We start from the raw sequence: 15,286 nt of genomic DNA, 5'->3' as shown, positions 1-15,286 counted from the left end.
CAAGGTGCAGCAGGCTTTGGCCAGAAAAAGCTGCCTTGCTCACAGTCATCTAATTGTTTCACCTTTATATCAGTCATCTAGATTTGTGCTGTGTAAATTACTGGTCAACTAACTGAATTGTGGGCTCTGAGCTGATACTATTGATAGCTCTCAGAACACAGGACAGAACAAGATAAAGTGCATATGAACTAGATCCCTTTGTCTCAATTGCTTAAGAAATCAACAAAATTGATGATTGTTGAAACAGACATTATAATTAAGAAAAAGGAGAACCCACATAGTTTGAATTAAGTAGTGTGGTAACAGATATTTACCTAAATGATACAAGGTTGCTTTGGAATAAAACTATTGCACACATGGTCTAGCATAAGATGTATCACTCGACTTTTCAACAAAATGGCTGACAGCATTTAGTATGCTGGCATAGAGCTATGGGTCTTTAGCTGATTTCTTATTCTAAGTTATTAGTATTGAAACCTTGTATTCAAAATGAACCTATGATAGGCATTGAGTCAAAACTAAACCATGGAACCATAATTTCTCGAAAAGGTTTTCATGAAAATAGCTTTGAGGGGAAAAACAAAATGGAGAGCTTCTTCTAGTCTAGTTTCTAACTTTTCAAACTCAGTGAAAATGCTGCTTTCCAGATAGGTGCAATGATTGTACAATGTTTGGCACTATGTAGTGCTTTTATCTTGAAGTAAGAAAAAATACTGAATGATAAAACTTCATAAAAATAGTAGGAATTGTTTATGATGAGTTAGCTACTTCAGTTATTATAGTTCAGTTTTCTAATACTTAGAGTAGACTCCATTTCAAAAATTAAAGCTGTGCCCCCCTCACCACATCCCCCTCTGTCGAATAGGCTGCGTTCTTTTGGAACACAACCCAGAACGGGATTCTGGTGACTCCAGCCGCATTCGCTCCTCAGTCCTTTTGCTTACCCACCGCCGTACCTGGCAGATCCTTCCCCTCCCATGCCAGGAACGTGCTACCACTGGCACCATGTCCTACCAATACCCAGCACTGACCCCGGAGCAGAAGAAAGAGCTGACTGACAACGCTCATAGCATTGTGGCTCCGGGCAAGGGCATCCTGGCTGCAGATGAGTCCACCGGAAGCATTGCCAAGCAGCTGCAGTCCATTGGCACTGAGAACATAGGAGAGAACAGGCGCTTCTACCGCCAGCTGCTGCTGACTGCTGATGACCATGTGAATCCCTGCATTGGGGGGGGGGGTGATCCTCTTCCACGAAACACTCTACCAGAAGGCCGATGATGGACGTCCCTTCCCCCCAGTTATCAAGTCCAAGGGTGGTGTTGTGGGCATTAAGGTAGATAAAGGCGTGGTGCCCCTGGCGGGAACCAATGGCGAGACCACCACCCAAGGGCTGGATAGGCTGTCTGAACGCTGCGCCCAGTATAAGAAGGATGGAGCTGACTTTGCTAAGTGGCGTTGTGTGCTAAAGATTGGGGAACACTCTCCCTCAGCCCATGCCATCATGGAAAATGCCAATATTCTGGCCCGTTATGCCAGCATCTGCCAGCAGAATGGCATGGTACCCATTGTGGAGCCTGACTTAAGGTACTGTCAGTATGTAACTGAGAAGGTACTGGCTGCTGTCTACAAGGCTCTGAGTGACCACCATGTCTATCTGGAAGGCACATTGCTGAAGCCCAACATGGTCACCCCAGGCCATGCCTGTACCCAGAAATTTTCCAATGAGGAGAATGCCATGGCAACTGTCACAGCACTTTGTTGCACAGTGCCCCCTGCTGTCCCTGGGGTCACTCTCCTTTCTGGAAGGCAGAGTAAGGAAGAGGCGTCCATCTACCTCAATGCTCTCAACAAGTGCCCACTGCTGAAGCCATGGGTCTTGACTTTCTCTTACGGCTGAGCCCTGCAGGCCTCTGCTCTGAAGGCCTGGGGTGGGAAGAAGGAAAACCTGAAGGCTGCCCAGAAGGAGTACATTATAAGCAAGCCCTGGCCAACAGCCTTGCTTGTCAAGGAAAGTATACTGTAAGTGGTCAGTCTGGAGCTGCAGCCAGTGAATCTCTCTTCATCTCTAACCATGCCTACTAAGCAGAGGTGATCTAAGGCTGCCCCATCGACACTCCAGCCTCCTGCCTACCTACTTGCTATTGAAGAGGGGGCCTTCCAGGTGCTTTCCCATCACTGTTATGCTGCTCTTGTGACTGGTGTGTGGTGTTGTCTGTGAATGCTAATTATGCCATCCCTTCTAGCCCACTGCCAATAAACAACTGTTTAAGGGGGAAAGAATTAAAGTTGTGAGGTTAAGCAAATTTCTCAATGTCAAATATATTTGATAATGTCTCCTCTTATTATGTATTTGTGGAATTTGATCTGAAGTCTATTTTCCTTAACATGTATCTACCATATAGTCTAGACTCTGTCATATTGTCAATACTACATGATCAGGACATGGAATCTTCTCAGTTTTCCATCAATCACATTCTGTATCTGGGGTTATCTCTTGGTCCTGCCTGTCCCACAGTCAGGACAAATCTCTCTTACCCACCAATCCTGCAGCTGCTTGGACCCAAATAAACATACAGATGCTTATATTATTTATAAACTGTATGGCTGTGTGGCTCAGGGTTCTTGCTATCTAGTTCTTATATCCTAAATTAACCTATTTCCATAAATCTATATCTTGCCATGTGGCTTGTGGCTTACAGGTACTTTATATATTGCTTCTCATGGCGGCAGCGGCTGGCAGCGTCTCCTGACTCAGTCTTCCACTTCCCAGAAATCTCATTTCTCCTTATCCCGCCTACACTATACTTCCTGCCTGGCTACTGGTCAATCAGCATTTTATTTATCAATCAACCAGAGCAACACATTCACAGCATCTCCAGGAACATTCTGTGATAAGCTGTCTTAGTTATTAGACTAATTACCTTTCCCCTTACTGTGACAAATAGTGACAAGAAGCAACTTAAAGGAGGAAGGGCTTATTTGGACTAATGCTTTGAAGGTCCAGTGCATCATGGCAGGAAAGGCACAGTGGTAGGATCATGCTGTAGCTGGTTATGTTGTGTCTGCAGTGAGAAAACAGTGAGATGGATGAAGATGCTCAGCTGGATTTCTCCTTATTATTCAGTTAGAGACCTCAGTGCATAGGGATGGTGCAGCCCACATTCAGAGTTGGTCTTCCCTCCTCCATTCAACCTCTCAGCAGATGGCCTCACAGAAATGCCCAGAGGTGTGGTACAGTTGATTCCAAGTCCAGTCAAGTTAACAATGAAGATAAACCCTCACAGTTCTCAACGTAACATTAACATTTGATGATTCAAAATAACCAGCATTATTATTTCAGTTTCAGAGGGTTAGAAATTTTGGAACAATTTAGTAATTGTGCCTCATGGTCTCTTCTGAGGATACAGTTAGAACATCAGCCAGCATGCAGATGTCTGTAGGTTGACTGGGGCTGGAAGATCTGCTTCTAAGATGGTTAGTTCTATGACATCACTACCATCAAGAGACCTTAGTCCCTGTCATGTGAGTCTCTCCATAGAGTGGCTTGATTCTTCTCACAGTTTGCCAGGCAGCTTCCCTGATAGTGAGTAATCTAAGAGACCAAGGGCAGGTGGCAATACTTATGGTCTAGTCTAGGTGGTCACACACCTTTGGTCACTTTCTCCACATATTTGTTAAATGCAAACCACTAACTTTAGCCCACACTCAATGGGAGATTTCACTTTTTAAGGAAAGCAGTATGAAAAAATATTATGAACACAATTTCAAGCTATCACAAAGCTCACTTTAGAGTTCAGAAAACACTGTAGCCATGGAAACCTAGAGCATAGAAAAACAATCCAATTTCATGTACTTAAAGGAGCTAACAATATGGCTACAATGAAGCTACCTACATTAAATATGATGAGTAATGCTAGGAAAGTTTTCATTATTCAAAGACTGGTAATACTCTAATATGTCTGAATAATATAGAGGGGACTATTTAAATGATGTTGTGCCATTGAAATACAATTATAGTAATGCAACATTTTCCCCTTAAAATGTCAGGCTCACAGTTGGCACTATTTTTTATAAAGATTCAAGGACAAGACATACTAGAAAAGAGAAATATCATGTTAAGATAATCTATAAATATCTATTGATGTCTTTCTTGCTTTTACTGAGTCTGTTGATTAACAGTTGTTTGATTTGTTTTCGTGTTTGCTATATAGCCCTGACTGGCCTAAAATACTCTATATAGTCTAGATCTGTGGGGTTTTTTTGAGTGATTTTTATTTTTATTTATTTTTAATTTTTTAAAAATATTTTTATTTTATAACTAATTTAATTTTACATATCAGCCACGGATTCCACCATCTTCCCTCCTCCCACCCCCCAGGCTTCCTTCCCAATTTACCCCCCATTCCCACCTCCTCCAAGGCAAGGTCTCCCCTGGGGAGTCAGCCCAGCCTGGTAGATTCAGTTGAGGCAGGTCCAGTCCCCTCCTCCCTGCACCAAGGCTGAGCAATGTGTCTCAGCATAGGCCCTAGGTTCCAAAAAGTCAGCTCATGCACCAAGGACAGGTTCCGGTTCCACTGCCTGGGGGCCTCCCAAACAGTTCAAGCTAAACAACTGTCTCACTTATTCAGAGGGCCTGGTCCAGTTCCATGGGGGCTCCTCAGCTATTGGTCCACAGTTCATGTGTTTCCACTAGTTTGGCTATTTGTCCCTGTACTTTTTCCAATCATGGTCTTCATATCTCTTGCTCATATGATTCCTCCTCTCTCTCTCTCGCCGATTGGACTCCTGGAGCTCCACCTGTGGCTTGGCCGTGGATCTCTGCATCTGCTTCCATCAGTCACTAGATGAGAGTTCTATCATGACACTTAGGATGTTATCCTGAGTGAGGTAACCCAGACTCAGAAAGACAAACATGGTATATACTCACTCATAAGTGGATACTAGATGTAAAGCAAAGGCTAACTAGACTGCAACTCACAACTCCAGGGAGGCTACTTAGTAAAGAGAACCCTAAGAAAGATACAGGGATCACCCAGTGACAGAGAAATGGATGAGATCTACATGAGCAAACTGGGGGTGAGGAGCGGGTAATGGAGGGCAAGGGTTGGGGGAAAGAGAGCTTAGGGGAGCGGGAGGTCCCAGCTGGATCAGGAACAGAGTGGGAGAACAAGGAAAGAGATATCATGATAAATGAAGACCCCATGGGAATAGGAAGAGGCAGAGTGCTAGAGAGGTCCCCAGAAATCCACAAATATACCTCCACTGTAGACTACTGGCAATGGTCGAGAGAGTGCCTGAGCAGACCTGCTCTAGTGATCAGATGGCTTGAACACCCTAACTGTCATGATAGATCTGTCTTATGCATGTGATCATGCTGCCTCAGCCCCCTGGATGTTGAGATTACAGGATCTTTTGGTACTCTTAAAGTTATAGCTCCTTCAGCCCCTGCTTTCTAATTTCCCAGTCCTTCAACTTTGGTAATTATTTAAAGCTAGAGAGAGGAGTGAAGGGTTTTTAAACACTGAGCAACTAAAGTCATTTCCTTAGTGCAATAAGGAGCATGTCTGCCTCATAAGCTGAAAAACTGAATAACCAAGCGAATTCTCTTATTTCTGAACAAGACGAGAAAACAGGCAGAGAGATCTAATTGGAACCCTATGACCACTTATGTCTTTTCTTCCCCCAGCAACCTGCACAGCGTCTTCTAGCACTGTGAAATACAGCCAGCAGGGAGAGAGTTTCCTGGTGAGTTTGAGTTTGATTCCTACCACCAAAGTGGGTGGGAGAGAGACCAGTTGGTGGGTCTCAGGGAGAGTGGAGGAGGGATAGACAAAAACAAAACACACTGTATGCGTGCATGCAATTTCCAAAGAATAAATACAAATACTATATTTTAAAGTACCTTAAAACATAAAACAAAGTATTGATGGCTGGAATTCATTGAGCTTATTCTGGGACCAAGTTCTACATTACTTTTTGTATTATCAGCAATGCCTTTGAAACTGTTATTAAAGAACTATATACCCATTATAGAGAAATTGGAAATGTAAAAGAAGCAAAGAAGTGAGTCACCACCACAAGTCATCATCCATCTTAATGAGAACTATATTTCTTTAGCTTCCTTAGTTTGTACATAGTTTACATTGTTGAGAATTACACTGTTCACAGCCTTTGAATATTATTACTCACATAATATCAAGAAAACAAAACATTTCTCCAAATCATTTTGCAGCTCTTTCCTGCTGTTTGTGATGGTAATGTAATTAATTGTTCAATGCATTGCCATTCACAATGTTGAATGTCTCCATCTTATTGGATCTGCTAGGTGTTGTAATCACCTCATTTGATGATACTGCTTTTACTTGCTCTCCCAGTTTGGCTACGCCAATGATTGCTGTCAGGTGTTGCATAAGTGCTCGATCTGATGCTATTTCTGCACCTGTTTATCTGCTACTTGCTATCTGTTCTCCACTTTTGCTTGAGAATTTTTTAATAAATTCATTATTTGAAACTATATGCAAGGTTATCATCGATCATTCTCCATAGGGCAGCATTAGGAGTACTGCAATGAGCTCCCATTTATCTTCCTATGCCAGATTCTGTGCCTTATTCATTAGGAAAATTTTATTATTTTTAGATGTATCCACAAACAACCCATGTCGTGAATAAGGACATGTTATGCTAAACTTAATGATTTGACCTTCTTTCTCCTTTTATTTCACCCCAAACTAAAAACAAGTTTTTGAGTGGTGTCTTAGGGTTTCTATTGCTATGAAGAGACACCATGATCATGTCAACTCTAATAAAGGAAAACATTTCATTAAGGTGGCTTACAGTTTCAGAGGTTCAGTCCATTGTCATCATCATGGGGAGCATGGCAGCATGTAGACAGGGTGCTGACTACATCTTGATCAGAAGGCAACAGGAAATGAACTGTAACACTGAGTGAAGCTTGAGCAAAAGAGACCTCAAAGTCCACCTTCACGGTGACACACTTCCTTCAACAAGGCCACATCTCCCAATAGTGCCACTCCCTATGAGCTTATGGAGGGCAATTACATTCGAACTACCACAAATGGCATCTCCACTTCTCAAATCATGATGAAAAGGACTTCATTTGCTCCTACCCTCTTTGCAGGTTGTTTTGTGTGTTTGTTTGTTTAACTTAGATTGCTTTATCTTTATGCAAAGAAGTTTGAGTTTAAACAAGTTCAAAGCCACTCCTGTGCTACACAGTGAGACCTGTCTCAAAAAAAAAAATCCAAAATGAAATAAAAAGGTAGCCAAGCAGGTCTTGTGAAACCATTCCCCTAAGAAAATTTCACCTGTGCAGGAAGGCTTTTTAGATTCTTAGCAAAATTATCTTTCTTTACCTCCACTTTAGTAATTATCATGATTATAGTATGTAGTACTTACTTGCAGACAACCCATGCTAACCAAACCAAGAAGACTGGTACACATTTCTTCCATTTAACAGTCATCACTGCTCCTGATAAGTAGATTGTAATTTTCATGTCAGCTCTTAATGTATTCTCAGAGGGAGCAAGGAACAAAAGCAAACAGTTTTCTAGCATTAATAGCTAGTATCACTGATCTTTCCATGACCTCCATGAACACACATGTGCCACATATTCAAAGATACCTGGCCCTAATTTTCAGTGCTGAAGACACGAGGAGCCTCTCTCCCTTCTGCCTCTCTTTTGGTAAGTTGAGTCATCAGCAGGACAGAATATATAACTGCCAATGTGTTTTCAAAGCCATTGCTTGACTCTAGATGCAATTGGTCTCCTAGTTAGTTGAAACATGTTATGTTTTCAACTCCTTAATCATAGACGTCCAGACTATTGCTGTGGGCTATTTGTCTCTGAATTCATGCTAAGAGATTACTCTTATTATCAGGCATTAAGAGACTCTGATTTCAACACCATATGACACTGCACTACAGAGGATGTTTTTGGTGGTTATGCCAACAAGGAGCTTGTGTTAAATAGTGGAAAATCTATTTGGGTGTGTGGTGGATATTGGTGTACACACACACACACACACACACACACACACACACACACACGCATTGGTTCATTTACATTACAGGCAACTATGGAAATGACCTGCACACTTAATTCTGTCCCATTATCCTCAGAGAAATGTCACTCAAACAGTCAAGCAATTAGGACTTCCTTAGTACTACATGCCCAGGAAGTGGCAACTGTGGTGAATAAAACATTGCAACAAGACCCTCGATCCTTGTAAGAACTCTATTATAGGTTGTCTCTCCAAGAATCAACCTCTAAGATGGATTAATACAAGGCCATTCATGGGAAACTGCAACTGTGAACACCGGAGGACGGAGAAAGGACTAGGTGATGGAAGTTGTGTTGCTACACAAGCACAGAATAGCCTCCACCCACTGCACTGGGAGTTTTGCTGTTAGAAATGCCCTTCAGAGGCATCTAGAATGGTGAGGTACCTTAGCCTTTTATCCTTACATTAATCAGTAATTGAATGGGCAGCACCCCAGGCAGGCATCTGATCTTGAATGAGAGCGCTCTCTGAAGCTCAGCAGTCCCCAAAGATCATCTCTCTCCACCATTCCCAATAGTTTGGGATAGAAAGTTCTTCACTCAGTGTTGTTACAGGTTAAATGTAGTCTTTGAAAAGATAACCCCAGAAGGTTAAGATTCTAATCCCACTATCCATGAACGGAACCACTTTTAGAAGTGTGGTGGTTATAATCAAGTCAAGATTAGGATGAGTCCTAATCTAATATAAACTGTGTGCTTATAAAAAGGAGAATATGTAGCAGGCATAGAATTTGGGATTTTGGAAAGATGATCAAGTGTTCAAAGCCATCCTCTGCTGTGTAGTGTATTCGAAGTCAATCTGGGCTACATGAGACCTTGTCACATACACACAAAAGAAAAATAAATAATGATAATAATGATGATGATGATAATAATGATGCAAATCCAGAGACAGATATTCAGTATGGTGGGGTGATGGTGGCTACAAACCAAGGAATGTTGAAGATTTCTAGTCGTTACTAGAGGTATTTGGGGAAGAAGGATTCTCCCCTTTGTCTTACAGAAAATGTGGCCCTGTTAATCCCTGCACTGCAGAATTTTGCCTTTTATACCTTAAGAGAATAGATTTCCATTATTTTAAGCCACATAGATTGTGGTACTTTGTTGCCAGAGCCCTAGGAGATTGCTATAGATGGAGACCTGGGTGGAACATAAAAACTCAGTCTTTTAGGACGAAGCTTACCTATAAATGAGATCTCTAGGTGTGGAAGTACCCTGTACATGGGGACATCTTGTGCTCTGAGCAGTTAGCTCACATACATAGTGGAAACAGATAGTACATGTAAGACACTGGCTGGAAAACAAAATTTCCATGCCTAGCTTCACCTAGAAATTATTGTCTACTTTTCATTAACAAGAAAATTGAGAGCCAGAAAGGATTAGTCGCTTATCAACAGCTAGAGACTGGAGCAGCTGAAGCCTGTCTCGTGACTACTGGGTGAGTCTGGCGGTACAGTAATACCCACACAGTCACTATGGGCTAAGCCCTGTGAGAGACATGGGCAGAAAGGGCTGACAAAGGGTCCCTACTGAGGGAATGTGTCTGGAACAAAGCAAACTTCTTTCCACTCCTGGAACAGAGCCCAGAATACAGGTCATATGGATAACAGGTTGGTGAGATCATTTCCAGTGCTTTTTGTGACCACATTTTCTTTCCCAGAATTATATTAATACCATCCACTCAAAAAAGTATCATTCCCCTTTCAATCTGGTAGTGACAAAGCACTCCTATGACAATAGAAGTTTTTTTTAGATGAGAAAAGAGAATGGAGCAGGGTTTCATTTGTATAAGTATCCCAACCTTAGCCCTGAGTGTCCTCTTACCAGATGACAGTATGATTTTCATGCTCTGACATCATTAGAAATATAGAAATATAGAAACTGACCTTAGTGCCAAATTACAACCAATAGACAAAAATGCACGTAGAAGCACTTTATATTCTGCTTCAAATCAACATCAACTAAAAGATACTGTATTTAAAAATGTTCATTTAAATGATGAGATGACTTTCTGATGAACTAAAGGTAGAATCAAATCCCTAGAAACAGTTTTTTTCTCAAACATCTCACAATCAAAAGGAGAGCATGAAGTGAGTTCAGAAGGTTAATTATGGGGTGTGTGGAAAATAGGCAGGAAGCTCACTGAACAGCAGGGTGGAAGGAGAGGCCTCAGGCAGGCATCAATTTTCCAAACTCCAGAAGTGACCCAGAGAAAAAACAGAAGTTGCTTGTTGTGGTGGCATGTGCAGGTAAGATGTGCTGAAAGAGGCGGAGGTAGGAGGATCACAAGTTTGAGGCCAGCCTGAGCTACACATTAAGAAGAAGAAGGAGAAGAAGAAGAAGAAGAAGAAGAAGAAGAAGAAGAAGAAGAAGAAGAAGAAGAAGAAGAAGAAGAAGAAGAAGAAGAAAGAAAGAAAAGAAAAGAAAGAAAGAAAGAAAGAAAGAAAGAAAGAAAGAAAGAAAGAAAGAAAGAAAGAAATAGAAGTTATCTCAGACTGTAAAAGCAGAGAGGTGGACACTTTAGGCTTATTATATGAAACCTGAAGGGATTCGAGGCACCATTCCAAGAAATATCAAGTCTCTCAGGCACATTTAGTAGAGTGTGTATGACAGGGGTGAGAGAGCACAGGGTGTGAGGAAGGCTAGACCGTGTTGAGGACTTTGAACAGCACATTGAAGGCAATAGGAAGGTACCAGTGTGAATTTAGGAAGACTGTCACATAATGCAGAGGAAAGTAAGGTGGCAGGCAGTAAGGAAGGGCTGGGAACCCGACAGTTCTTATAATGGCCAAGCTAAGAAAACAAAGTCTTTCCCAAGACAATTTTCCAAGACAGGGAAAGAATATAGTTAGAGAAAACAGACACAGAATTAGTATTTTAGAAATTGGTCGTAGTTGAGATTGGAGTGGAGAGGTAAGAACAAGGAATTTAATCTGCAGGAAGAAGCCAGTGAAGTTCCATTTGCTCTATCCCCAGGGATCATCAAGAACCATGTGCATCTACCCTATGGACAGTTTGATTTTATGTGTCCTCTGGGTGGATTTGCTCACACACGCAGGAGCACTTCCCAGTGTGGTTGTAAGCTGGTGTTCTGAAAGCTCCAGAAGGAGGGCTTTTAAAGAAAATAATGAACACTGGCATATGTTCCAAAACGGTTACATCAGAGGGAAGACCACTGGATTTGCAAATAGGACAGTCATCAGGGTCGTTCCCCTAAACAGCTTCAGAACAGTTAGGAGAGAATACCTCGATTCCGGTGATTGTGGAGAGAAAGGAGATCTTAGCTGGAAGCAAATAGCCACACCACAACAGTAAATGGCAACAACACTTGAGTCTTGAATGCCCGCCGAAGTCAGGATGAACATGCCCACTGATTATCTTTTCATTTAGAAAATGTGTATTGCATAGCCCTTTGTGCTGACCATTAGAGCCGCTAAGTTGGGCTGTGTGAGATCAAGGGGAATATAGACTTATTTTTTCCCTGTGTATTTATAGAAGGAATGTTTACAATTCTTAAGTGTATCTGCCAATGCCAGTACCCATATCAGGCTGCTTACAATTGCCTATAACTCTAGTCCCAGGAGATCTGATGCCCTCTGGCCTCTGCAGGCACATGCAGTGCATGCACATAGTGGGCATAAGCTCACACAGGCACACGATAAACAACACGAAAATAATAAATATGTTTTCAAAAATGTTTAAATCAGCCGGGGGTGGGTGGGTGGGTGGCACGAGCCTTTAATCCCAGCACTCAGGAGACAGAGACAGGCAGATATCTATGAGTTCAAGGCCAGCCTGGTCTACAGAGAAAGTTCCAAGACAGCTATGGCAATTACACAGAGAAACCCTGTCTCAAACAGCAATGTTATATATCTATATATCTATAGATATAGATATATAGATATAGATATAGATAGATAGATATTTGATTCACTTATTTTATATACATATATAAAGTTTAGAATATATATTTTATATATATAAAATAAGTGCTCTGAGGCTAGCCTCAGCTACATAGCAAGTTCAAAGCCCATTTGAGCTGTATGAGATCTAGACAATGCAGATTTATTTTTTCCTCTATATATTTACAGAAAGAATCTTTACAAGTCTTGGTGTATACTTGCCAATGGCAACATAGTCTTTTGTTTTGTTTTCATTTTTTGAAATAGAGTCTTTTTTTGTTTTGTTTTGTTTTTCGAGACAGGGTTACTCTGTGTAGCTTTGTGCCTTTCCTGGATCTCTCTCTGTAGACCAGGCTGGCCTTGAACTCACAAAGATCCACCTGCCTCTGCCTCCCGAGTGCTGGGATTAAAGGCATGCGCTACCACCGCCTGGCTTGAAATAGAGTCTTAATTATGTAGCCCAAGCTATTCTCAAACTCCTGAATGCTGGGGTTGTGTGTGTGTGTGTGTGTGTGTGTGTGTGTGTGTGTGTGTGAGAGAGAGAGAGAGAGAGAGATGTTATCTTAGCATATATATATATATATATATATATATATATATATCCTCTCTGGTTCAATAATCTTTACTAAAATTATTTTCACCATTGGTGAAAGGAATAAGAATGATTAATGAACCAATGTTCAATTATAAAACCATTCTAGATAATTTTTTAAAGACTAATATTAAAGATGACAAAGTCTGTTATAGAAGAAAGAATAAAATAAGGCCTATTTAGGCAAACCAACTTTTTTGTTGTTTTTGAGATAGGGTTTCAAATGTATATCAAACTGGCCTGGAACTCTCTATGTAGCCCAAGCTGGCCAAGAATTTACAACAAATTCTTCTGCTTCTGCTTCTTGATTGTTAGGATTATAGGCATGTGCCACACAATGCCTTGCTGAGCTTTTATTGTTTGTTATTGTTTTTACATTTTATTGTTTTCATAATAACTTGGAACATTTTAATAATTTTGGTAGCATATAAATAATTCTATTTCATTTAAATTTCTCTAGGAAAGTATTAAATTCAGGAAAGTGATCAAATGCATTTTTGTCAACCTGAAGAGCAAAAGTCCTGCTTCGTTTGGGAAGAATAACTCACTGATAAATGGTTGCTTTTGGTTTTTGACAACTTTGTCATGGTCCTAGCACAGTTGTTCCAACTGGAAGTGTTAGAGGAGTTAAAGAGACACACACTATGTGCACGTGCAGTAAAACATGTATACAGAGCTGGGGTGGAGCTCAGTTGGTAGCATTCAGGCAGGAGGATCAGAAGTTCAAAATCATTTTCAGTTACCTAGGGAGTTCAAGGCCAGTCCTGCGTATATGAGACTCTGTCTTAAACTTTGTGTACATAAGACCATAGGTGGATTTAGTGATAGAGAACAGAGGAGGTTCTAGAAGAACACATCATGAAGATCTATTCTTCCCTTCAATAGGTTTTGCAGGCAGCTAATGAAGTACAAGGACTTCAAAGTATACCTTTTCCCCTTCCAAGATAATGTGTCTCCATGGTCATACACTTGTGTAAAATTTGCAAAAGTAATGTATGCTGTCTAAAATTAAATGTTTATCTCTTTCCACTATTATTTTTCTTTTCTCTCTCTCTCTCTCTCTCTCTCTCTCTCTCTCTCTCTCTCTCTCTCTCTCTTTTTGGTTTTTTCGAGACAGGGTTTCTCTGTGTAGCTTTGCGCCTTTCCTGGAACTCGCTTTGGAGACCAGGCTGGCCTTGAACTCACAGAGATCCGCCTGCCTCTGCCTCCCGAGTGCTGGGATTAAAGATGTGCGCCACCACTGCCTGGCCCCACTATTACTTTTCTTTTTCATGTACATTGGAGATATCCACAGCATTAAAAAAAAGACATATCTAAGGTGAAATTGAATTGTGATGTATTTGTCTGTCTGTCTGTCTGTCTATCTGTCTCTTTCTCTCCCGGTCTCCTCCTCCTCCTTCTCCCTTTTCCTCCTCCTCCTCCTTCTTCTTTTGTTCTTTCAAGGCAGGGTTTCTCTGTGTAGCCCTAGCTGTCCTGGAACTCCCTCTGTAGACCAGGCTGCCCTCGAACTCAGAGTCTGCTTCTGCCTCCCAAATGCTGGAATTAAAGGTTGTGCCACGGGGCTGGAGAGATGGCTCAGCAGTTAAGAGCACTGGCTGCTCTTCCAGAGGTCCTGAGTTCAATTCCCAGCATCCACATGGTGGCTTACAACCATCTGCAATAAAATCTGATGCCCTCTTTAAAAAAAAAAAAAAAAAAGTAAAGGTTGTGCCACTGTAGTTTTTGTTTTGTTTACTCTTTTGCTCTTTGGTTGTTTTGGGGAGCCTGCCACCCAAAATACATGGAGGCTTATTATTACTTATGAATGACCAGCCTTAGCTTGGCTTGTTCTAGCCAGCTTTTCTTAACTGAAATTATTCCATCTATCTTTGCCTCTGGGATTTTATCTTTCTCTATTCTATATACCTCTCTTTACTTCTTACTCCGTGGCTGGCTGTGTAGCTAGGTGACTGGCCCCTGGAGTCCTCCTCCTCCTCTCACTCCTAGATCTTTTCCTCCCAGATTTCTCCTCCTATTTATTTTTTCTGCCTGCCAGCCCCTCCTATCCTTTCTCCTACCTTGCTATTGACCATTTAGCTCTTTATTAGACCAATCAGATGTTTTAAACAAATGCAACATAAAAGAATGCAACACATCTTTGCATCATTAAACAAATATTCCACAGCATAAACAAATGTAACACGGCTTAAATTAATATTGCACAACATGCCACCACTGCCCTGTTACATTTGCCTTTCATATTTGCATTATGACCAGTTGTCCTGATACAGGAATGACTTTGAGGAATGCCTCTGCCATCTGCTGCAAAGCCTTATTTAGAATCATAATATAAAGGTACAGGCCCAGGGGCTATAAATATAATGTGTGACAGCATGCCTGGTACTAGCAATATGGAGTAGTGAGGAGAAAGAAGACTTGAAATATTGAGTCAAAGACTAGTTTGTTTGAAAGTTCCCAATTATAAGACCTATAGAATTGTGTGAAGAGAATTTAGTTCTTAATGATTTCAAGTCAAAATGGAAGTTCTCATCCACCAGGAATAAACCAGATTGTGATAGCTCAGTGTATACAATTATACATACATTATATAGAGTGAAATTGTTCATAAGTGTTTAGATTGAATAGCTCACAAGAAACTATTATGACATTGTAAGGAGTGGATGAAGTCCTGTGTGAATCTGTGTTGCTAAGAAGAACACAAACGTGTCAAG

At 41.2% G+C, this 15,286-nt stretch overlaps 1 pseudogene; it reads left to right on the top strand.

The window, feature by feature from the left end:
* Nucleotides 1-996: 996 nt before the first annotated feature.
* Nucleotides 997-2,141, top strand: LOC131899300 (fructose-bisphosphate aldolase A-like; annotated as a pseudogene).
* The last annotated feature ends 13,145 nt before the right edge of the window (nucleotides 2,142-15,286 follow it).

Source organism: Peromyscus eremicus, chromosome X (assembly GCF_949786415.1).
Source record: "Peromyscus eremicus chromosome X, PerEre_H2_v1, whole genome shotgun sequence".
In the NCBI taxonomy this organism is placed as follows: domain Eukaryota; kingdom Metazoa; phylum Chordata; class Mammalia; order Rodentia; family Cricetidae; genus Peromyscus; species Peromyscus eremicus.
This window is presented reverse-complemented; position numbering and strand designations above follow the sequence as displayed.